The following is a 25,247-nucleotide window of genomic DNA, read 5'->3' as shown; positions in this document are numbered from 1 at the left end:
CCCAGGGATCGAACCCAGGTCTCCTGCATTGTAGGTAGATTCCCTACCATTTAAGCCACTAGGGAAAACCCTAATACTTATTTCTCTTTACAGTCTGTCAATATTTGCTAAATATATTTGAGTGCATTGATGATAGATGAATATATATTTTAAATTGTCATGATTTTTGCATTCAACATGAAATAATGCTGTCTCTTGAGTCAGAAGTAGCTATTAACACATTGTTGTGCTGTTTCTCTCTATTTCTAAAAATTTATGCCACATAAAATCAATTTCATCTTATTAAAAACTGCTTGGCATGCCATAATACTAACTATACCAGAGCATCAGATACAATGTTGGTGTTGAACAAAGCATGCATCAGCAAAAGAATGAGATTGTTTTATTGAGAAAACAGTTGTTAGTTAGGATTTAACCTTCTGATCTTCATTCAGTATTGAATAAGCCTGAAAATTGTGAATGTAAAGATGTTGATGCCATTTTCTTAACAAAATAATTTACCATTCATGTAGATGAGAGATGAGAAATGCCAAAAGCCAGAGAAATAATACTTAGTGTACAACATGTTTTGTTGACATAGATAACACAAGTACATTTCTATGATCATGTGTGCTTACTCAGGTATCATATTTCAGAGATATAGCCAGGGTTTGAATATCCTAAACTTAAAATTTGGGGACCAAAGTATGTTTTTAGAAGATATAATTAAGAATAACATAATTCCTTAAAGCATAATTGTTGTGTAAATAGCTCAAGTACTAAGAATTCAAAATATGGCTTCCAATATTTGATGATTTGTTTTATTCCATCAAAAAGATAAAGTCATGGTTGTGGTTGTTTTAATCAACTTTCAAATGTTTCAATATGTATGAAGAAATAAATTACAGAATTCTATTTAAAAAATAGGAGAATCCATTTGCCACTGACTCTGAGAATGAAAAATGCAGTTTCAACTCAAGAGTAATAGTTTAGCTTCTAAGATGCTGAAAGTAATCTTCAATAAGAAACTGCTCCATAATTTCTGTATTCATATTCAGTTTACAGACATATAGTTTATGACTTTTCAAACGCTTTCCAGCATTCTTATGGCATAAATAATAAGTTATAATATTCTAATAGAAATAATTGTTGAGAAAAAAGTTAATGGTTGGAGAGTCTCTTGGGTCTTTTTAAATGTCACAAACCAGATTTACTTGTCTGCTGAAGGACTGCAAACAAATCTATTCCTCCTACTTATATAATAGGCTTTATTTTTAAATGATTTGAACCTTTATAAATTTCATAAAATTATTAGCCTAGGGGGAACATGAATTCCAGTTGAGTGCTCTATGGATGCCAGAGCTAAGGAATTAATGAATTACTTTTGTGAATTACATTACTTGAGGATAACAGGTGTCATATTTCTCATCTTGCAAAATATACTGATAATGGTATATTTTTAGCATATGATACTTTTGAAATGCTTGAATAAATCTACCTGAAATGACTAGAAATCTAAAAAAGTGATGAAACACTGAGACATTTCTCCAAAAATCTAAATAAAATAATACTTCAGTAAAATGTTAATTTCCATAGACAGAAGGTTAGTCTATGTCTTGCACAGGGAAAGAAAGTTTTCAACTAGCTTTAGGTGAAGTTGGTAAATGTAAGTGTCAAACTGAAGCAGATATAGAAAGACAAGTGATACCATTATTTGTTGGAAATACATAATCTAATTTAGGCTAGCCTGAATGATGTTCCCAAAGGCTTATCTTTGTATAGGAAAAATGTCATAGTTGAAAAGGGAACACTTTAATTAAAAAAAAAAATCAAATTGAGACATTAAAATCCCACATTAAAGACCCTCACTGCTAGAGACTGAGGCTCAGGTCAGTAAAGATTGCTGGCAGACAATGACTTTGGCATGCTCATGCCCACTTCTGACCAAGTCATTAAGCCAGCACATACCTTTTACTGGTGGAATTAGGAATCCACATCTTAGCAGTTTACCTAGTTATGACACCAGCAGGCACTGATTATACTCTGCATCCTCAGACGAAATGTTGAACGAATAATCCAAAAAGTCTATCTGACCCTGATAGGCTATAACAAATATTTTCAATGGAGTACTTCAATAAACCAAGGGAATATTTCAGGTACATATCAAATTTTAAATTATTTGAATAACTATGTATAGGAAAAGGAATACATCAAGGCTGTATATTGTCACCCTGCTTATTTAACTTCTATGCAGAGTACATCATGAGAAATGCTGGGCTGGAAGAAACACAAGCTGGAATCAAGTTTGCTGGGAGAAATATCAATAACCTCAGATATGCAGATGACACCACCCTTATGGCAGAAAGTGAAAAGTAACTAAAGAGCCTCTTGATGAAAGTGAAAGAGGAAAGTGAAAAAGTTGGCTTAAAGCCCAACATTCAGAAAACGAAGATCATGGCATCTGGTCCCATCACTTTATGGGAAATAGATGGGGAAACAGTAGAAACAGTGGTTGACTTTATTTTTCTGGGCTCCAAAATCACTGCAGATGGTGACTGCAGCCATGAAATTAAAAGATGCTTACTCCTTGGAAGGAAAGTTATGACCAACCTAGATAGCATATTCAAAAGCAGAGATATTACTTTGCCAACAAAGGTCCGTCTAGTCAAGGCTATGGTTTTTCCAGTGGTCATGTGTGGATGTGAGTGTTGGACTGTGAAAAAAGCTGAGCACCGAAGAATTGATGCTTTTGAACTGTGGTGTTGGAGAAGTCTCTTGAGAGTCCCTTGAACTGCAAGGAGATCCAACCATTCCATCCTAAAGGAGATCAGTCCTGGGTGTTCATTGGAAGGACTGATGCTAAAGCTGAAACTCCAGTACTTTGGTTACCTCATGCAAAGAGTTGATTCATTGGAAAAGACTCTGATGCTGGGAGGGATTGGGGGCAGGAGGAGAAGGGGATGACAGAGGATGAAATGGCTGGATGGCACCACTGACTCAATGGACATGAGTTTGAGTGAACTCTGGGAGTTGGTGATGGACAGGGAGGCCTGGTGTGCTGCGATTCATGGGGTCGGCAAAGAGTTGGACACAACTGAGTGACTGAACTGAACTGAACTGACTCTGTATATGTATACACCTTGGTATATACACACTTGTCCTCTGCATTTAATCAATTCCATGGTTATATTTTCACATCATCTTTAAATTTATTTTAATTTTCAGTATATCATTTTGAATACATTCAACAGTCAGAGATCCCATAAAATAAATAGGAAGGTATTCTCATTTCCAAAAGCTGGTGTTTGAATAACAATGTTCCTTCCATTTTATTTCTTACTGAACAACTTTATTACATTGAGAGTTGGCTTTAGGCATCTTTACCAACTTTTATTTTGGTTGTTGGAAGAACATTGAAATAATCCTATAGGAGAGAATATTTTGAAATACAATATGTATACCGGAAAAGGGATTTTAATGAATCTAAAATTGAAGCTTTCTTATACCCTCTTGTTGACTCAGCCTCATCCCTGGAATTTGCTTTCCCCTGCCTCCTCCAGTTGTGGTAAGAATTCTGCTCAGTTTAGCTACTCCCCATCTCACTATCTGATCACCCTAACACACTTTCAGCAAGAATTCTAAGTTGATTTTGTAGAAGACCCCTTACCCCTGCTATCTCCTCTTAGTAATTTTTCACTCAGTGACTTTCTCACTATCAGTTCAGTTCAGTTCAGTCACTAAGTTGTGTCCGACTTTTTGCGACCCCATGAATCGCAGCACACCAGGCCTCCCTGTCCATCACCAACTTCTGGAGTTCACCCACTCATGTCCCTCGAGTCAGTGTTGCCATCCAGCCATCTCATCCTCTGTCGTCCCCTTCTCCTCCTGCCCCCAATCCGTCCCAGCATCAGAGTCTTTTCCAATGAGTCAACTCTTCGCATGAGGAGGCCAAAGTACTGGAGTTTCAGCTTCAGCCTCATTCCTTCCAAAGAAATCCCAGGGCTGATCTCCTTCAGAATGGACTGGTTGGATCTCCTTGCAGTCCAAGGGACTCTCAAGAGTCTTCTCCAACACCACAGTTCAAAAGCCTCAATTCTTCGGTGCTCAGCCTTCTTCACAGTCCAACTCTCACATCCATACATGACCACAGGAAAAACCATAGCCTTGACTAGACGAAACTTTGTTGGCAAAGTAATGTCTCTGCTTTTGAATATGCTATCTAGGTTGGTCATAACTTTCCTTCCAAGGAGTAAGCGTCTTTTAATTTCATGGCTGCAGCCACCTCCTTTGTGACTGCCTTTGTTATTTTGGGAGTTGATCTCTTGCAGAAAGTCTTTCTTACCATTTTATAACAACTGGCAGAATAAGTTTTTTGCTAGCAATCTTATCTATCATTTTATTCTCAGCATCTATAATAGTGCATGGCATGTAGAAAAACAGTGTGCATCCAGAAGGAATGAATGTATACCATGATTAATAATGGTAAGTACACAAGAAGGTTAAAGTTTATACATATCTGTGCATATATAACATATTGATATGTACACATGTAAGATGGTATAACAAAGACCTCTGGCCCTCAGAATCTGGGGCTGGACTGTCAGTATGACTCCTGTAGTGTCTGATGTGTTGTGTAACTTTGAGTAAGTTATCAACTTCTTGAAGCTTCAGTTTGCTCATTTGTATAATGCAGTTAAGAAAAGTACCTGAATTATATAGTTATAAGGCAACAATAAATTGGTTAATACATTTGAATCTTTGAAAAATAAGATCACATATTGTCAATAGACAGTAGTTACTATCATCACTAAGTGTATTAGCATTAGTAATACCCACTGACCTGGTATGTAATGCCATGTACTAAAGGAACTATTCACACACATCCAATCTGAAAAATACATAGTCTATCCATTTGAAATTAAACATTGGTGCATAATGCTTTCCATCTGCTCTGTGTGCTCTTACCGTGTCTTCCTGCTTATAATATAACCCAAGTTTCTAGATGTTACCATTCTGTCACTATGAAACAAGCAGGGATGAACACAACAAGCCATGCCAATGCTGTAACTAATCAAACATATAGAATATATTGTGTATTTTGACTCTCACACAAAACTCTACAAAGGCAGGGATTTGGGTTTTATTCAATTTTATCTCCCCAAAGTTTAAGTGCAATCACAGAATTAAGTCATTTAGAAATGGTATTTACATTATTACCACATTACTATTGATTGAGATGAAAGTCTTCATTAGTGATTTAGTTATATATCACACAATGAAGTATATCTTTTAGAAATGAAAATAGTTCTAGATTTAATTAAAGTATTAAATTACTGTGCTAAGTTGCTTCAGTCGTGTCCGACTCTGTGCAACCCCATAGATGTCAGCCAACCAGGCTCCCCCATCCCTGGGATTCTCCAGGCAGGAACACTGGAGTGGGTTGCCATTTCCTTCTCCAATGCATTACTGTAGAGATAAATCCTAAATAAAATTTAATTGAAGAAACTGAATCAGACTCTAATGTTTTCATTTCTAATTTTTTAGTGCACATTTGATATTTAAAATAGCATTTCATGTGTAAATGGTATAATGATCTCTGTTGTAGTTAATGTAGTATTTAAGTGAATTTTGGGGCTAATTCAGTGTTCACGTCCACTGTGCTAACATGTTTTATATTATCAACTGTTCTTTTTAAATCATTAGTCTATAAGATATTTTTTTCAGGATATTACTAAATTTATGATCATGTATGCAACTTATTTGGAGAAGGCAATGGCAACCCAGTCCAGTACTCTTGCCTGGAAAATCCCATGGATGGAGGAGCCTGGTGGGCTGCAGTCCATGGGGTCGCTAAGAGTCGGACACAACTGAGCAACTTCACTCTCACTTTTCACTTTCCTGCATTGGAGAAGGAAATGGCAACCCACTCCAGTGTTCTTGCCTGGAGAATCCCAGAGACGGGGGAGCCTCATGGGCTGACGTCTATGGGGTCACACAGAGTCAGACACGACTGAAGTGACTTAGCAGCAGCAGCAGCAGCATGCAGCTTATTACAGGTGCTATTCTTACTGCATTTTAGAAGATACAAAACTTTGCTTACTATTATTGGGAATATAGTTCTGTGTTAGAATGTGCATTTGAGAGCTAAATCCAATGCTACTCCTGTTACACTTTAGGGATATGGAGGGAAATATATAGTACAGGAAAAAAGTGTGTTTCACTGGAAACTTTAGACTATCCTATTAGCAGTGTGTTTCTGGAAAGAAATGAGCAAAATTGTTACATGGGTAAAAATCTAACAGTCTTTATGGATCTTTAAGTTTTATTTATTCTGAGTAGTACAGGAGATTAGAGAAATTGGGAAATTACCTTTACTACCTTTGTGTTCTGCCATTGAAGAAAAATAAATTTTCCATAATTTTCTGTCACTAATGTTTTTAACTTATGCAAGAGTGTGCATAAGTTGTGCTTGAGACCAGATGCCTAAACAGAGAAAAATTAAGAGTAGATTTGAGAATGCATTGCATTTTAAAACAAAAGATTAGAATGGAAATTCTGAATTTGGAATAATAGAATTCATAATAATAATGATAAAATTGCTATATGAAATTTGAAAATTGATAAATCTATGCCCATTTCGATATAGCCACTGGGTATATCCACTACAGTTTTTAAAAATTTACAATTGCTTTTGATACTGAGATAACTGCCCTAAAATGCTTTCTACGTATTATGCTGTTCAATAAGTGAACCACTAGTCCCTTCCTTAGGACCAATCTATTTCTGTGTCTAAGTATTCCTGCAATTCAAACATTTTCTGGGGACCATATTTTTTGTCGCTGTCTACTTAGATGAAAAATGGTCACCAACCTCAGTCATTAATCATATAGATCATAGAGAAAGGTAGGGAGAACCTTTTAGTTCAGAGTCACTTAAGTTCATTTTTGAGGCTAAAATTACAAAAAATTATATACCATATTCATCAGTAGTTCACACTATTGTCAACATTTTCTTCAGTATATTCCCTGTGGAATTATTGTAAATAAGTTTATCTGAGACATTTAGTTACAAAGCTTCCTTATTGATCATAGTTTTCCTTGTGCTAAGATAAATGATATTTTAAATACTCAGTGTATCCCTTCTGGGCTTCCCTGGTATCTCAGCTGGTAAAGAATCCACTTGCAATATGGAGACCCTGGTTCAATACCTGGGTTGGGAAGATCCACTGGAGAAGGGATAGTATCCAATTCAAGCAAAATTTTTCATATTTGTTAAACTCAGTTTCTGTGTTAATTATGCCTTAGTTTCTGTGTTATAAAAAGATCTCTATAAAGTATCAGTCAGTCTCACACTTCTCAGAAATAAGTCATGTTAAATAGCATCCTTTAATACATTATGAGACAGTAGCTGCTAAAATGGGCTGCACAAAACCCTGAATTATATGTGACACTGAAAATGCATGCCTATTAAGTCTCTGAATCATTTACTATTTTACTCCCCCCCACCGCCTACCCCGCACTGGTGATTATACAGGAGACCTGTACCTTTTCTGAGATAATGCTTTAATTAATGCTCATGGAGAATTGTTTCCTGGAGAAAATGCAGTGTAGACCCAATTACTCTTTGAAATGCATGCTTCTTCTTACTGGATTGTATCTGCACAGTGTGATGCTGTAAGACTACCTAGAGGTTATATTTCTTCAGTTCTGCATAGTAGTAATGAGCATTTAAATCAGTTTAATTCTTTCATATTAGCATATATTCAAACCTGGGAGGGGAAACAAAACTAAAGCATTAGAAATGTGAAATTAATGTTTTTAATTAAAACACTTTGCAGTCCTCATACTAAAGCCTGGTATTATGATTATTATTCCTTCTACAGATGAATTCTCCCTATATTTAAAAAAGCTGGTATTACTTCAAAAAAACACTCTTGAAGACTAGATTATATACCTTCACTACTAGAAGGAGATGATGAAAATATTTAAATAACACAAAATAAAATAAATATACGGACATTGCATGTTTATAGTGGTAGAAAATTAGTGAAGCAGAAATACTAGAATTATATTTCTTATAACAAATTCTATGAAAACACAGCCTGCTATTTGAATATAAAAACTGAAAGCTGATATAGGTTATATATGAAGAAAAAGTTCTTGAAACCTAGATAAAAGTTTTACAGGTAAAACCTTATGGCTATATGGCAACAGTCTTGATGAATAGCTTTTTAGTTCTGTGAACAAAAGGAGTTATTAGCGGACAGATGGTTGTGTTCCAAACTTCCAGTTACAAGTCACATGTTACCTCTGATTTCCCACAGAAACCACTCTTTGGCTAACAGCAAATACACACAGAGAAATATTCATTAATAAAATAAAATTTGGATCATCTAATATTATCAATGCACATTATTTTAAGATCACTTGTTACACTGTGTTTGATTCTTATTACTATTCTGTTTCATTCTCTAAAGCTATAGGCTTCGAAAATCTGGCTTGGAACACTCGAAAGACTGCAGACATAAGAATAAGTCTTCATTGGTAACAATGTCATTCTTCTGCTAGTTCATTCAGTAAAGATTTAACTAAATTTTCAATGCATGTATATCTTAATATCATATGACAGTCATTTAAAAAATTTTTGAAATTGTTTTTGGCAGCCTTGGATGTTTACCAGCATACCTCAGTGGACCACCTTCCAAAGTCAATTAAATCACAGCATATTGCCTGAGAACTGCATCTCATGAGCTGCTTATACCCATGTGTTGCTTCTTTCTTCATTTCTGGAATAAATATCAAAAGAGAATGTTACTATCACTCGGTCTACATTTCTAGTTCTTTCTCATTCCCATTACCCATAATGTTCAACCTACATGTTTCTTTCTTGTCAGATGTAACTCATCTGTCATAACTTCCCTTAAGGCTCCCTGCTTTAAAAAAAACCTCACCTGTTCTCCTCAGAAACTGGAATTTTCCTCCTGTGAGCCACCATGTCACATTGTCCACTGTTGGTTCATTTATCATAATCTTGACTCTATCATAATTGGTTTTATATTTAACAATTACTACTCAAATTGTATCTCTTAATAAAACTCATTTACATCACTTTCATCACTGAGTTAGACATGGCTGAGCAACTAAACTGACATCACTTGTATAGCTCAGTTGGTAAGGAATCCACCTGCAATGCAGGAGACCTTGGTTAGATTCCTGGGTCAGGAAGATCCACTGGAAAAGAGATAGATTATCCACTCCACTCTTCTTGGGCTTCCCTGGTGGCTCAGCTGGTAAAGAATATGCCTGCAACGGGGTAGAACTAGGTTTGATCCCTGGTTTGGGAATATCCCCTGGATAAGGGAAAAGCTACCTACTCCAGTATTCTGGCCTGGAGAATTCCAAGGATCCAGGGTCGAACACTACTGAGCACCTTTCATTTTCACGTCACTTTTCACTGGGTGGGCACAAATATGGTCTAAGGTAATAATCTGTAAACACTTGATGTGTATCTATTTAAAATGTTAAGATATTGTAAACAATATAAACCAATTAGTTTTCAAATACAGGCATAGTCATAACTCTGACACTTTAAAAAAACTGTTACAACAGTATTGACTGTCATTAGTGAATTTGTATTCTATTGCTGTTATAACAAATTACTGCAAAGTTAGTGAAATGAAGAAAAAAAAAATAGTTTAAGGAAGTTCAAAAAGACCAGGGTGCCTAAGGCAGAAGGTAAGCAAGGAGAAGAGATCATTTCAAATTGAAGATGCATATTAATATATACAAATAAAGATGTCAGATCAGAATTTGATATGACAAGTCTGGGCTTGGAAGAGAGTCAGAGATGGAAACAGACCCAGCAAAGGGTTGATAGTACAAGCACTGAGACTGTATGGAGAAGCCAGTGAGGTAAAGTAAGAAGCAGGGGAGGGTCATGTCTGGACAGCCAAGTGCAAAAGGGTTTCAATACAGCTGTAATGATGTAGGTGGCTAACCAAAAAACGTAAGGGGATTTTAAAAATAAACTTACTTATTGTTTGATGAGGTAGATAAGAACCTTTATTTCTATTGGGTTCATTAATTGAAGTAAAATGTAAGTGGGGAATGATTAATTTTTTAAAAGAGCATTTCTACCAGTTACAATTATCATGTTCACACCTAATGCAAGCGTGTGTATTTTCAAGTAGCTTTTCCAAACCATTTGTCTCAATGCAAAACCTTTTTTCTCTTTACAGTCATACATGAACACTTTAGTTAGATACTTCAGTCATAAGTATAACTGGCACAAATAAGTTTGGAAGTAAACATAACTTGGTACTTGGTGGAAGCAGATATGTAAGGTTGGTAGATATTAAAGTACAGCCTACTAAGTGTCCTGTGAGTTGTGACTGTCACTTTGTTTTACAGAAAGAATGGAGAGCATCAGTGAAATGAGTAGGTAGGAAAAGGGTAAGAGGAATTCAATACATACCAAAAAGTTAAATGAATATATTGGGCATTACAGGATACTTTAAAACAATTACAGCTAACTCATCACCTAAACTTGTAAAGTAAATCAAGTGGCAGTTTAAAAATGTGTTCTTTAAAGACAGTCTCTTTATCCATTCATCTGTTGACGAACCTTTAGGTTGCTTCCATGTCTGGCTATTGTAAATAGTGCTGCAGTGAACACTGAGGTGCATGTGTCTCTTTGAATTGTGTTTTTCTCAGGATATATGCCCAGTAGTTGGATCGCTGGGTCATTCGGTAGTTCTATTTCTAGCTTAAGAAATCTCCATACTGGCTATATCAATCTACATTTCCACCAACAGTATAGGAGGGCTCTTTTTACTTACACCCTTTCTAGCATTTATTACTTGGTGGATTTTTTTGATGATGGCCATTCTGACCATGTGAGGTAACACACTGTAGTTCTGACCTGCATTTCTTTAATAATTAGTAAAGTTGAGCATCTTTTTCATATGCCTCTTGGCCATCTGTATGTCTTCTTTGGAGAAATGTCGATACAGTTTTTCTGTCCATTTTTTGATGGGGTTGTTTTTTGGATAGTTTCATGAGCTGTTTGCTCAGTCATAAAAAAGAATGAAATTGGGTCATTTGTAGAGATGTGAATGGACATAGTCTGTCATAAGAGGGAAATAAGTCAGAGAAAAATGAATATCATATATTAACACATACGTGAATTCTATAAAAATGGTAAACTCAAAATGGCTTAAAGACTTAAAAATGTGACATGGCACCATAAAACTCCTAAAAGATAATATAGGCAAAACATTCTCTGAAATATAGTACCAATGTTTTCTTAGGTCAGTCTCTCAAGGCAATGGAAATAAAAGCAAAAATAAACAAATGGGACCTAATTAAACTTAAAAGCTTTTGCACAGCAAAGGAAAGCATAAGCAAATAGAAAAAGGCAACACATGGGGGAAAAATGTTTGCAAACCATGCAATTGAAAAATAATTAATCTCCAAAATATACAAGTAGCTCAATCTAAAATGGGGAGGCATTTTTATGAAGAAGGTGGCCAACAGGCACATGGAAAGATGCCCAAGCACTAATTATTAGAAAAATGCAAATCAAAACTACGATGAGGTACCACCTCACACCAGACTGGACATTATTAGAAAATCTACAACTAATAAATGCTGCAAAGAGTGTGGAGAAAAGGAAACCCTCCTACACTGCTGATGGCAATGTAAATTAGTATAGCTACTATGGAAAATGATATGAAGATCACTTAAAATCTAAAAATAGAGTTGTCATACTATCCAGCAATCCCACTCCTGGGTATATATTTGGAGATAACTTTAATTTGAAAAGACAGATGCACTCCATTGTTCACAGCAGCATTGTTTACAATCACCAAGACATGGAAAAAAATGTCTACCTAAATGCCCATCAACCGATGAATGGACAAATAGGATTTGAAACACATTACTATTTAACCCTTAAAAAGAATGGAATAATGCCATTTGCACCACCATTGCTAGACCTAGAGATGATAACACTAAGTGAAGTAAGTCAGAAAGACAAATACCATATGATATCACATATATGTGGGATCTCAAATATGACACAAATAAACTTATGAAACAAAAAGATTCACAAAGACAGAAAAAAAACTTATGGTTATCAAATGGGAAAGGTGGTGGAGAAGACGAAAATTAGGAGTTTGGGATTAGCAGATGCAAACTAATATATATATATATAAAATAAACAAGGTCCTACTGTATAGCACATGGAAATATATTTACTATCCTATAGTATAACATAATGAAAAAGAATATATATGAACTGAATCACTTTACTGTATACCAGAAACTAACACCACATTGTAAATTCTCTATACTTCAATAAAATATGTTCAACAGAAGAATTAAGTAAATTGCCCAAGTCTAATTTGTCAGAGTAACATAGGCAGTATTTGAACACAAAGATGTGGAGCCCAAATCCAGTTTTTCTACAAAATTTCTCTATATTAAATATAAATTTCACTTTAACATGACATCTTACAAACTTTTTTTATGATTTGAAGATCTTATTTTGAATCAGATTTAACATATTAAAGAATATATTAAATGACATGGTATTTTTAATGAATCATCTCTGTGGAGTGCAGTGTTTCATAGGCAACAAAGTCAGGTATTTGGCATGTATTAATGACTTCCTTTCTAATCTACTTCTATTAAATTATTTTCAGACATAAGTAATTTCGTGCTTTATGCTTGTAAAAAATGTAACTCAGTTTTTTAAGTTGGTACTATGGTTTTTTTTATTAAATTGCTATGCCACTACCATTTGATAAAGTTTTAACTGCAGACCAAAATGAATTGATAGCAGTTAGCAAGGAGAAAATCAATGAAGTAGGAAAAAAAAAAAAAAAAAAACAACTAAAGAATTTTAATCATGGGCAAACACATTTTCATTAAGAAAGTCATTATATTATAAAGAACTCTTTTTAATTTTCCTCTGCAAGATTTTCAAAGAACACTGAAGGTCATATGAAAATGTAGACTACGTTCTTACATTTTTAATAAAACTTCATTTCAAACCCACTTCAAAAACCATGTTTCTTTCTCATACAGCTCACATTTGTCCTGTAATTTCCCACTTTTCTTTTTCTCATGTTCTAATGGCTCTTCTGTACTTTTTTCATTTGATTACTGTGAGCTAGTGCTACAGTTGGAGAAGGCAATGGCACCCCACTCCAGTACTCTTGCCTGGAGAATCCCAGGGATGGGGGAGCCTAGTGGGCTGCTGTCTATGGGGTCACACGACTGAAGCTAATTAGCAGCAGCAGCAGTGCTACAGTACCAATGTAGTTAAGCAAAATTCATCTTATTTCTTTTAAGAATTTGTTTTGAATCTACTATAACTAGAGATTTATTTCTTTATAGTTTCAGTGATATAATCTATGCTTAAAGTATATACTCTTGACTGTGATAATGGCTTCGTGTATATATAATTATATCAAGGCTTATTAGCATATGCCCCATGCTCAAATATGTCCTTGTTCCATTTTTAATCCCTCCCTCCTGCCCTGCTCCTCACACTATTCCCACAGAAAACTGACCTTTTTGTCATACTAGTTTTCATATTCTAGGATTTATGTAAACAGAAAGAATGTCTTAGCTATTTCCTTCAGCAGGATTTCATTGCTTTTTATTGCTGAATAGTATCTCACGGTATGTATATATCACAGTTTGTTTATTCATTCACATACCAATAAACACGTAAGGCATTTCTACTTTCTGATAGAAAACAGGTATTATGAAAATTTATATGAGTTTGTGTATGGACATACACTTTCAGATTTCTTGGTTAAATACCTAAGAACTAGTGGTTTGGTCATATAATGGACATATACTTTATTTAAAAAAAATATTTTAATTGGAGGCTAATTACTTTACAATACACAATAGTGTAGTGGTTTTAGCCATACATTGACATGAATCAGCCACCGGTGTACATGTGTTCCCCATCCTGAACCCCCCTCCCACCTCCCTCTGCATCCCATCCCTCAGGGTCATCCCAGTGCACCAGCCCTGAGCGCCCTCTCTCATGCATCGAACCTGGATCGATTTCACATATGATGTGAATCACATGTTTCAATGCTATTCTCTCAAATCATCCCACCCTCGCCTTCTCCCACAGAGTCCAAAAGTCTGTTCTTTACATCAGTGTCTCTTTTGCTGTCTTTCATATAGGATCATTGTTACCATCTTTCTAAATTCCATATATATGAGTTAAAATACATACTTTTTAAAGAAAATGACACTTCGTTAGAAAGATCATCAAAGATTTCACAAACTAGCTAATTCTACAAGGGCTTACCTAAGAAGAAGTAAGGGGAAAGAGAGAGACAGAACTAAGGCAAGGGGAGAGGTGGGAAAGATAATGTGACTGAAGAGAAGGTCATAGGAAAGGACAATGAGGAAGAGTGTTTAAATCTCAGAGTAGGGAAAGTGGGGGGCTATACAAAAATATAAAATTATATAAGCTTAAATGGTGAGGTATAATAAGAATAATACATTTTCAAAATAGCATTAAATCTTAGTAATAATAATACAAAATTAGGCACATTCAAGGCAATCTCAAGGACATTCAAGGTAGTACAGTCATAGAAATAATCTTAGTAATAATTAAGGTATAATTGAAATCCATCAACACAAATAAGGAAGACCATTCCTAAAATATCACAGTAAATTGGACAAAAGAAAATAAGTTTCTATGCTGACTGAATGGGATAATCATAAAGACTTTCAGTTCAGTTCAGTCACTCAGTCATGTCTGACTCTTTGCGACCCCATGAATCGCAGCATGCCAGGCCGCCCAATCCATCACCAACTCCCGGAGTTCATTCAAACTCACATCCATCTAGTCGGTGATGCAATCCAGCCATCTCATCCTCTGTTGTCCACTTTTCCTCTTGCCCGCAATCCCTCCCAGCATTAGAGTCATTTTCAATGAGTCAACTCTTCGCATGAGGTGGCCAAAGTACTGGAGTTTCAGCTTTAGCATCATTCCTTCCAAAGAACACCCAGGGCTGATCTCCTTTAGAATGAACTGGTTGGATCTCCTTGCAGTGCAAGGGATTCTCAAGAGTCTTCTCCAACACCACAGTTCAAAAGTATCAATTCTTCGGGGCTCAGCTTTCTTCACAGTCCAACTCTCACATCCATACGTGACCACTGGAAAAACCATAGCCTTGACTAGACGGAACTTTGTTGGCAAAGTAATGTTTCTGCTTTTCAATATGCTATCTAGGTTGGTCATAACTTTCCTTCCAAGGAGTAAGCATCTTTTAATTTCATGGCTGCAGGCACCATCTGCAGTGATTTTGGAGCCCAGAAAAATAAAGTCTGACACTGTTTCCCCATCTATTTCCCATGAAGTGATGGGACGAGATGCCATGATCTTCGTTTTCTGAATGTTGAGCTTTAAGTCAACTTTTTCACTCTCCTCTTTCACTTGCATCAAGAGGCTTTTTAGTTCCTCTTCACTTTCTGCCATAAGGGTGGTGTCATCTGCATATCTGAGGATATTGATATTTCTCCCGGAAATCTCGACTCCAGCTTGTGCTTCTTGCAGCCCAGCGTTTCTCATGATGTACTCTGCATAGAAGTTAAATAAGCAGGGTAACAATATACAGCCTTGACGTACTCCTTTTCCTATTTGGAACCAGTCTGTTGTCCATGTACAGTTCTAACTGTTGCCTCCTGGCCTGCATATAGGTTTCTCAAGAGGCAGGTCAGGTGGTCTGGTATTCCCATCTCTTTCAGAATTTTCCACAGTTTATTGTGATCCACACAGTCAAAGGCTTTGACATACTCAATAAAGCAGAAATAGATGGTTTTCTGGAACTCTCTTGCTTTTTCCATGATCCAGCAGATGTTGGCAATTTGATCTCTGGTTCCTCTGCCTTTTCTAAAACAAGCTTGAACATCTGGAAGTTCACGGTTCATGTATTGCTCAAGCGTGGCTTGGAGAATTTTGAGCATTACTTTACTAGTGTGTGAGATGAGTGCAATTGTGCGGTAGTTTGAGCATTCTTTGGCATTGTCTTTCTTTGGGATTGGAATGAAAACTGACCTTTTCCTGTCCTGTGGCCACTGCTGAGTTTTCCAAATTTGCTGACATATTGAGTGCAGCACTTTCACAGCATCATCTTTCAGGATTTGAAATAGCTCAACTGGAATTCCATCACCTCCACGAGCTTTGTTCATAGTGATGCCTTCTCAGGCCCACTTGACTTCACATTCCAGGATGTCTGGCTCTAGGTGAGTGATCACACCATCGTGATTATCTTGGTCGTGAAGATCTTTTTTGTACAGTTCTTATGTATATTCTTGCCACCTCTTCTTAATATCTTCTGCGTCTGTTAGGTCCATACCATTTCTATCCTTTATCCAGCCCTCTTTGCATGAAATGTTCCCTTGGTATCTCTAATTTTCTTGAAGCGATCTCTAGGTTTTCCCATTTTGTTGTTTTCCTCTATTTCTTTGCATTGATCGCTGAGGAAGGCTTTCTTATCTATTCTTGCTATTCTTTGGAACTCTGCATTCAGATGCTATGTCTTTCCTTTTCTCCTTTGTTTTTTGCTTCTCTTCTTTTCACAGCTATTTGTAAGGCCTCCCCAGACAGCCATTTTGCTTTTATGCATTTTTTTTCCCATGGGGATGGTCTTGATCCCTGTCTCCTGTACAATGTCACGAACCTCATTTCATAGTTCATCAGGCACTCTATCTATCAGATCTAGTCCCTTAAATTGATTTCTCACTTCCACTGTATAATCATAAGGGATTTGATTTAGGTCATACATGAATGGTCTAGTGGTTTCCCCTACTTTCTTCAATTTAAGTCTGAATTTCGCAATAAGGAGTTCATGATCTGAGCCACAGTCAGCTCCTGGTCTTGTTTTAACTGACTGTATAGAGCTTCTCCATCTTTGGCTGCAAAGAATATAATCAATCTGATTTTGATGTTGACCATCTGGTGGTGTTCAAGTGTAGAGTCTTCTCTTGTGTTGTTGGAAGAGGGTGTTTGCTATGACCAGTGTGTTCTCTTGGCAAAACTCTATTAGCTTTTGCCCTGTTTCATTCCATATTCCAAGGCCAAATTTGCCTGTTACTCCAGGTGTTTCTTGACTTCCTACTTTTGCATTCCAGTCCCCTATAATGAAAAGGACATCTTTTTTGGGTGTTAGTTCTAAAAGGTCTTGTAGGTCTTCATAGAACCTTACAACTTCATCTTCTTCAGCGTTACTGGTTGGGGCATAGACTTGGATTACTGTGATATTGAATGGTTTGCCTTGGAAACAAACAGAAATCATTCTGTCGTTTTTGAGATTGCACCAAAGTACTGCATTTCAGACTCTTTTGTTGACTCTAATGGCTACTCCATTTCTTCTAAGGGATTCCTGCCTGCAGTAGTAGATATAATGGTCATCTGAGTTAAATTCAGCCATTCCAGTCCATTTTAGTTCTCTGATTCCTAGAATGTTGATGTTCACTCTTGCCATCTCCTGTTTGACCACTTCCAATTTGCCTTGATTCATGGACCTGACATTCCAGGTTCCTATGCAATATTGCTCTTTGCAGCATCGGACCTTGCTTCTATCACCAGTCCCATCCACAGCTGAGTATTCTTTTTGCTTTGGCTCCATCCCTTCATTCTTTCTGGAGTTATTTCTCCATTGATCTCCAGTAGCATATTGGGCACCTAGTGACCTGCGGAGTTCCTCTTTCAGTATCCTATCATTTTGCCTTTTCATACTGTTCATGGGGTTCTCAAGGCAAGAATACTGAAGGCTTTAAGTACCTTTAAATGCCAGACTGGACAATAGTATATCTTACAGTAGGTGGGGCAGGAAGCACAGCATTGTCCTCAGAACACGACTGCGCAGGGGGTCCATGCTTGCATCAGAAGTGCTGGGCTGCCTTAACTGTTCTTATACCTGGCCCTTGTGTCCAGTGGGAGTGCTCACTGACTGGATAGATGCTACAGAAAAAAATAAAAGATATAACTTCTCATGGCTTTGATGCAGGCATTTGGGTACAAGCAAGTAGATTTCCCTCCAGCTGCCTTCTTTTGCTTCTCTAATCACTTATATATTAGGTGGCCAAAGATCGTTTATAGCAAATTATTTAAGACTAAATGTGGCCAAGCTAACAAAATGGGAAGACTTTAAGCTCATCTCCTGCTCCCCTGGGCACTCTAAAATTACAATGATCTATAGAGCAACTAACTATGAGAACAACATGAAAACTAATACAAAAGATTTTCCAGAACGAAAAAAGGAACTACAATGAAACAGGGAGGAGGAGAAGAGATCTGGTATATTCAAGATCCACATCTCCAGGTGGGTGACACAGAAATGGGAAGATACTCACAATTGTAGAAGCTCTCATTGCGGAGCAAATGAGCCAATCCCCATTTGGGGCTCCTCAGCTGAAGGGTCATGGACCAAAAGGATGCACCCCTAGAATATTTGGCTTTGAAGGTCACCTGTGGTCATGAGAATTAGAGGGCAGCAGGAAATGGGGACTCAGCTCTTCAAGGACATTTGCAAATTCTCACACATCCAAAACCCACTCTGAGACAATGTGAAGAGTGCAGTCTGTCTTCTGTGTACAAACCTTCAAGTTGCAAACTTTCAAAGATGTGAATGCGCATTCTATCAATGTTAGGCGTGAATGAAATTGCAGCTTGTCCTCCATCTCCTATAGATGATGATCCTTCAGCTTTACCATCTCCCACCTCCTCTCTCCCCTCCAGTCAGGTAAGAACTTTTCTTACCTGTTCACTTGATGCCAGGCCCTGTATGCCAGCTATTGCACTACAAGATAGTGTACTGTAAGAATGTTTTATTTTTCATGTTTTTTTTAATGTATTATTCGTGTGAAAAGTGTTATAAACCTACTATAGCACAGTACTATATAGCTGATTGGATTAGTTGGGTACCATCTATGGGGTCACACAGAGTCAGACACTACTGAAGTGACTTACCAGCAGCAGCAGCATGCTGACTTTGTTGGACTTAAATTGGAACAGAACTCATTCATGTATAGGGGAATTACTGTACTATCAGTGCCATTCTATGGGTCTTAGAACTTATTTGAAGCTATAATAACTAAAAATTTTTCCTAAATTGTGAAAGGAAACAAACACCTAGTTCAAGAAAACAAAGAGAGTCCCAAACCAAATCAACCCAAACAGGTTCATACTATAGTTAAAAATGGCAAAAATTAAAGAGAGTATTAAAAGTGGCAAGAGAAAAGCATACAGGGGAACTCCCATAGATTGCCTTTGCAGGAGAAATTCTACAGAAGGGAGTGGTATCATATATTTAAAGTGAGGAAAGGAAGGAAAAACCTACAACCAAGAATATACTACCCAGCAAAGCTTTCATTCAGATTTGAATTAGAAAACAAACTTTTACAGACAAGTGAAAACTAAAAGACTCAAGCATAACAACACCAGCTTTACAGGAAATGATAAAAGGGATTCTTTAAGCAGAAAAGGCCATGACTAGAAATATGAAAATTACAAAAGGGAAAATCTCAATGGCAAAGATGTGCTAAAGGTTGTAAATCAACCATGTATAAAGCTAGCAGGAAGGTTTAAAAGGTAAAAGTAGTAAAATCATCTATTAATAATAAGTAGTTAAAGGATACATAAAACAGATGCAAAATATGTGAAAAACAATGTTGTGTTAAAAATGGATGAATGGATAAAAGATGATGCAGTATACATATATAATAAAATATCACTCACCATATAAAAGAATGAAATCTTGCAATTTGCCATGAAGGATACTGATAATTCTTTATCTGAATTTTCATGAAGCTGTGAGTGACGTGCAGATCTGTAATGTTTATATAATTTTAGATAAAAAATTATTATGCATTAAAATTTACAATACACTAATATGATAATCCTCTCTCTCTATATATATATATATGTGTGTGTGTGTGTGTGTGTATACACACACACACTTAAGAAAGTCAATGGCATTTTTTAATTAAAAGTGAAGCAAATGTTTAATTCTTTTATTTAAACAGGAGTCATTTTCTGTATATTAAATGCTATACTATTCCTTACCCTGAACTTTAAAGATATAGGAAAATAAGATGAATCTATCTTTTGAGTTGTAATATAATTTTAATGTGAAGTATAATGTGTTAAACTTTCTGCAAAAGACAATGTATTTTGTTTTTTAAACACATTTTAATCAAATTCACGTACTATAAGTTTAAATCAAGAATTTCATGGTCATAAATCATGATTTCTATGCAGCATAACTCATTACTATCAGTAGATATGTTAGGGGAAGCACACTGACTGAAACCGCCCACCGTGGCCATGCTCTCTAGAAACCACTTGCATGAGTTGTTTTACGACAGGAGATCCTGGTAAGTAATACAGAACTAATAAGCCATCACCAACCAGAAGAGTTTGGGAAATGTCGAAAGGAGACACCGCGTGTCTGTCCACCTCCCAGAATCCCTCTCGCTAGCATCCATCTTGGCTGAGCAATGCGTGAGCCACGAGGAAGAACTCTGAGTCAGAATGATTGGCCAAAGACAACCTGGAAACTAATCCCATCACCATAAAACCTTAGACTGGGAGCCATATGGCAGAGCAGTTCTCCTGGGTTACCTTACCCTGCTGCTCTCCACTGTGGAGAGCAGGGTGGAAGTGCCTACTTTATTGGAAGTGCCTACTTGCTTTGTCAGCACGTGTCTTCTCAGACAATGCTTTTCTGAGTGTTAGACAAGAGCCCACTCTTGGGGCCCTGGAGGGGGCCCACCTTCCTACAACAACTGGCAAACAGGATGGGATCCCCCCATTCTAACTGGGGCTGACATCCAGACAACTTGGGGTACTCCAAGACCAGCTTGTCTGCTGACAGATCTTACCCAGCTGCCACAATTGGGACCCGTTTTTCCCTAGTCTCTGGCCAGGGTGCCCCAACCAGGTAAAGAACAAGAGATTTGGTTGACCCCTTTTTTCTCACCTCTTTTTTCAACCTATCCAATCCTATTTTTTCCTGTCCCCCGGTCCTCGATGCAGGAATCTGGTCATAGGGCCTCAGCCTGAGCTGAGGATTGGAGACTTCTTGGCAGAGAACTCGAGTTTTGGTTCTGGTAGGTCCGAGTTCCAGTCCTCCCTTCTCTGGAGGCCTAGGGGAAATTCCTGTAATGCCTGGGTATCTGTAGGTGGCAGGAGATGTCTGTGGGCTACCCCTTTTTCTATTTCTCTCCCTGACTCTTAGACCTCTTGTCTCTTCCCACTCCTTCTCTCTCAGTCTGGCCTCTTTTTCTCTCTTTGAAGACCCAAGGTATTTCCATTCACTCTATCTGTCTATACTTGGACTGGAAGTTCTGGGTCTTTGTAAGAGATTTTCTGAGAGGCTACACTCTCTGCTCCCCATCAATTGTGCTTTCTGTTCTTGGAGAGATAATCGGGCATTAGAAGCCCTCCATCAGGTGCCCTGTTTCTATAAATTCAGCCATTTAATTGAGCATTTGGCTGAGTGCTTCCACGTGGAAGTGATTGACAGGGTTAGTATACTCGCAGGTTTAGTATATTCGCACCTGGTCTTGGGTAAAATAACACCCTAGACATATGCTTAGGGGCTAATTCACCTTTCAGGACCAGTCCTTCAGCCCCACTGATTGTGCTTACTATTGAATAGTTCCTTTGGCCCATATACAGTCAAGTAATTTGGGACCAAGAGAGAGCTTACAATCTCTAGAGTCAGGCATCCACCCCAGTACTGGTCTCCTGGGAACAAGATATAAACTACACCACCGTTAAAATGGAAAACAAACCTAGCTTCCCTTTAGACACCCCGCTGGGTTGTCTTTTGGCCCACTGGGAGAGATACCAACTGGAAGGGCTAAAAAAGAAAAAAACTTATCAAATACTGTACTCGATACTGGCCTACTTACTCCCTGGGAGGAGGGGGAAAATGACCCCAGTCAGGATCACTTGGGTTCAACACCATTTTACAGCTCAGTCTATACTGTAAATGCGAGGGTAAAGGAGGTTCCCTATGTCCAGGCTTTTATGGCCCTCTACCAGGATTCTGAAGGAAAAAAAGAAAATATAAGCTTGAAGACTTTGATAAATGTTTTTTCAAAGTCGTTTTGGCAAGGTCTGAAACAGAAGATCCCCTTGACCTTCTCTTGACCCCCTCCACTTTGACAGAGAGGTCACGGGGAAAGAAAGTTCAGACATACCCGTAAGTTATGAGGCTAGGCCCGGAAGTCATGGGATCTGAAGGGAAGTCGCTTACAATCACCTCCGCTCCTCCTCCATATGTCCCTTCCCCTATGGGGTTACGATCAGGAAGTAAGCTTTGTCCTCTACAGAAGGAAAGGTCATCCTCAGACAAAATCTACTCCCTAAGAGAGGTACTGGGAGGGGGTAACTATGCGGGTTCATGTTCCTTTTTCTATGCAAGACATTACCAAATGTAGGGAGCATTTGGGTTCATATTCTGAGAACCCCCCAAAATTGAGGGATGAATTTGAGGGTCTTAGCTTTAACTTCTCCCTCACCTAGAGGGATATAATTGTCAACCTCACCTGGTGTAGTAATAATGAAGGAAAAGCTAGACTTCAAAGTGGCTGATGAAAGACAGCAGATGGATGACAGTCTGGCCTCTGCAGAAGAGGCAATCCCCTCTGTAGAGCCAGATTGGGATCCAAATACAAGGGCAGAAAAGGAATCCTTAAGACACCTCACTTCTTGCCTACAGGGAATGACCTGGGGTGTCTGAAAGGTCATTAATTATAATAAGATAAAAGAGGTTACACAGGGATAGAATGAAAATCCAGCTCTTGTTTTGGGAAAACTCACAGAGGCCTTTAAAAACTTTACCCAGGCAGATCTAAAAAGTATGGAAGGAAGAGTCCTGTTGGCGCATTCCTTTATAACCCAGTCACAAGGAGGAAATTACAAAACCTAGGAAAAGGACCAGAGACCCCAATCTCCGATCTGGTGAGGAGGCAAATAGGGTGTTTTTGAATAGAGACCAGGGGAAGCTTCAAAAAGGGAGCAAAAGGAAGCCCGAGAAGATGGGAGAATAAAGAGGCAGACCCAGGCCTTGGCCTAACAACAGGCTAAAATCCTGGCCTTGATTCATCCTGCCACTATGCCAGAGTCCCAGGGAGAGCAAGGAAGCAAAAAGTATCTTAAAAGTCCACCGCGGCTGAGACACACCCAGTGTGCCTACTGCAGAGAGGATGCGCACTGGAAAAAGAGTGTCCATATCGCCCTACAGGAAGGCATATTGAGAATCCTACACCTGCTCCCTCTGTGTTAGTCCTGGGCAACCGGGACTGATGGTGCCCAGCGGCTCGAGAAATGGTGAGATCCAGATTACTTGTCTCTACTGCTGGGTGACTCTACAAACAGAAGGTAAGGATGTGAACTTTCTTTTAGACACAGGGCTGCCTTCTCTGTTCTTCCTTTCCAGTTAGGGCCTTTAGACTCCTGGACTAAAATGGTGATGGGGGTAGATGGAAAACCCCAAAGCCAAAATTTTACTAAATTTTACTAAGCCCCTCCTTTGTAAGGTGGGCAATTGGCAAGGAGCCCACCCCTTTGTATACATCCCTGGTTGCCCTGCTCCCCTACTGGGGAGAGACATTCTTTGCCACCTCCAGACTAGAGTGACTTGGGGAAAGCTAGACGTCAATAATCTCCTTTGCCTAGTGTCTGAATATTTGCAGTCAGATGTAGAAAAGGAGGAATCCGTCCCTTTCTTAGATAAGGTCAATCCCCAGGCATGGGATGTCTCGAGCCCTGGTCTAGCCATAAATGTTCCACCAGTGAAGATTCTTCTGAGGTCAAATGCTCCCTACTCCTGGAAAAGGCAATATCCATTAAAACCAGAAGCTCTTGAGGGTCTTAGGCCATTAGTTAACAAATACCAAGATAGTGGAGTTCTAATTACCTGTGAGTCTCCCTGCAATACTCCAATCTTGCCTGTTAAAAAACCAGATGGATCTTATAAATTCATCCAGGATCTCAGAGCTGTTAATGAAGCTGTGGTTCCCATCTACCCCATAGTCCCAAACCCGTATACCCTCCTATCCCAAGTCCTAGGAAATGCTAAGTACTTCTCAGTCTTGGACATTAATGATGCTTGGTTTTTCATTCCTCTCCATCCTGATACCCCCAAAACTCTTTGCCTTTGAGTGGTGGGACCTGGGAACAAGGGAAAATATATGAGTTTGCTGGACTTTACTTACCAAGGGTTCAGGGACAGCCCTCATATATTTGGGACTTCCTTGGGGAGAGAACTAAGGGAATTAACTTTAATGAACAGTAATCCAATACAGTATGTTAATAACTTGTTCAAAGCTAGTCCAGATTTTACCAGCTCTCAAATGGATACTATTAAAACTCTAAATTTCCTGTATGAAAGGGTTATTGAGTATTGCCCAAGAAAGCTCAGATTAGCTTAACCCAAGTGAAATACCTTGGATTTATAATTATGGAAGGAAAAAGAATGCATGACCCCCAAAGTAAATACCTCATCTTAAATTCCCTGTACCCCCTCCCCCCCACCAAAAAAAAAAAAAAACCAGATTAGGGGATTTTTAGGAATGACTGGGTTTTGCCAGATCTGGATTCCTAATTATGGCAATCTGGCCCGACCCTTATATGAAAAATTAAGAGGGAAAGAGGAAGAGCCACTTGACTGGGATGAGACCTGCAAGGTTGCCTCTAATGCCCTAAAAGAGTCTATCACTACAGCCCCAGCTTTAGGCCTCCTGAAACTGGAAAAGCCTTTCAGGCTTTATGTTTCTGAAAGGACAGGAATTGTTCTTGGGATGTTAGGGCAAATGATGGGGCCTGTATTACAACCTGTGGTTTATCTCTCAAAACAACTAGATGAGGTAGCCAGAGGGTGGCCCACTTGCCTCCGGGCAGTAGCAGCCATTGCTCTTATGGTTAAGGAGGTATCTAAGCTGACCCTAGGTCAGCCACCACAGTGTATATGCCTCACCAAGTGCAAGCACTCTTGGAAACTAAAGGGGATAGATGGATGACAGGGGGAAGGATCACCCAACACCAAGCCCTCTTCCTTGACACTCCAGTGCTGGGAGCCACCACGGGAGATCCCACCCATGACAAGGTCATGTGGAAGAGATCTGATGAGCAAGGCAGATCAGAACTCAAGGGACCTCCTGAATCTGCTCGAGCATCTACCCCAAAACCAGAATCTGTCTTACTATTTTGTGCCT

At 38.3% G+C, this 25,247-nt stretch overlaps 1 long non-coding RNA gene across 1 annotated transcript; it reads left to right on the top strand.

The window, feature by feature from the left end:
- The first annotated feature begins 2,226 nt into the window (after positions 1–2,226).
- On the top strand, positions 2,227–9,122 carry LOC133249227 (uncharacterized). The gene is made up of 3 exons (XR_009736879.1): positions 2,227–4,461; positions 8,456–8,522; positions 8,642–9,122. It is a non-coding gene; the product is annotated as an uncharacterized LOC133249227 (long non-coding RNA).
- Positions 9,123–25,247: the final 16,125 nt, after the last annotated feature.

Source organism: Bos javanicus, chromosome 6, assembly GCF_032452875.1.
Source record: "Bos javanicus breed banteng chromosome 6, ARS-OSU_banteng_1.0, whole genome shotgun sequence".
Lineage (NCBI taxonomy): Eukaryota > Metazoa > Chordata > Mammalia > Artiodactyla > Bovidae > Bos > Bos javanicus.
Note: the sequence above shows the minus strand (reverse complement) of the source record. Positions and strands in the feature narration are given on the sequence as shown.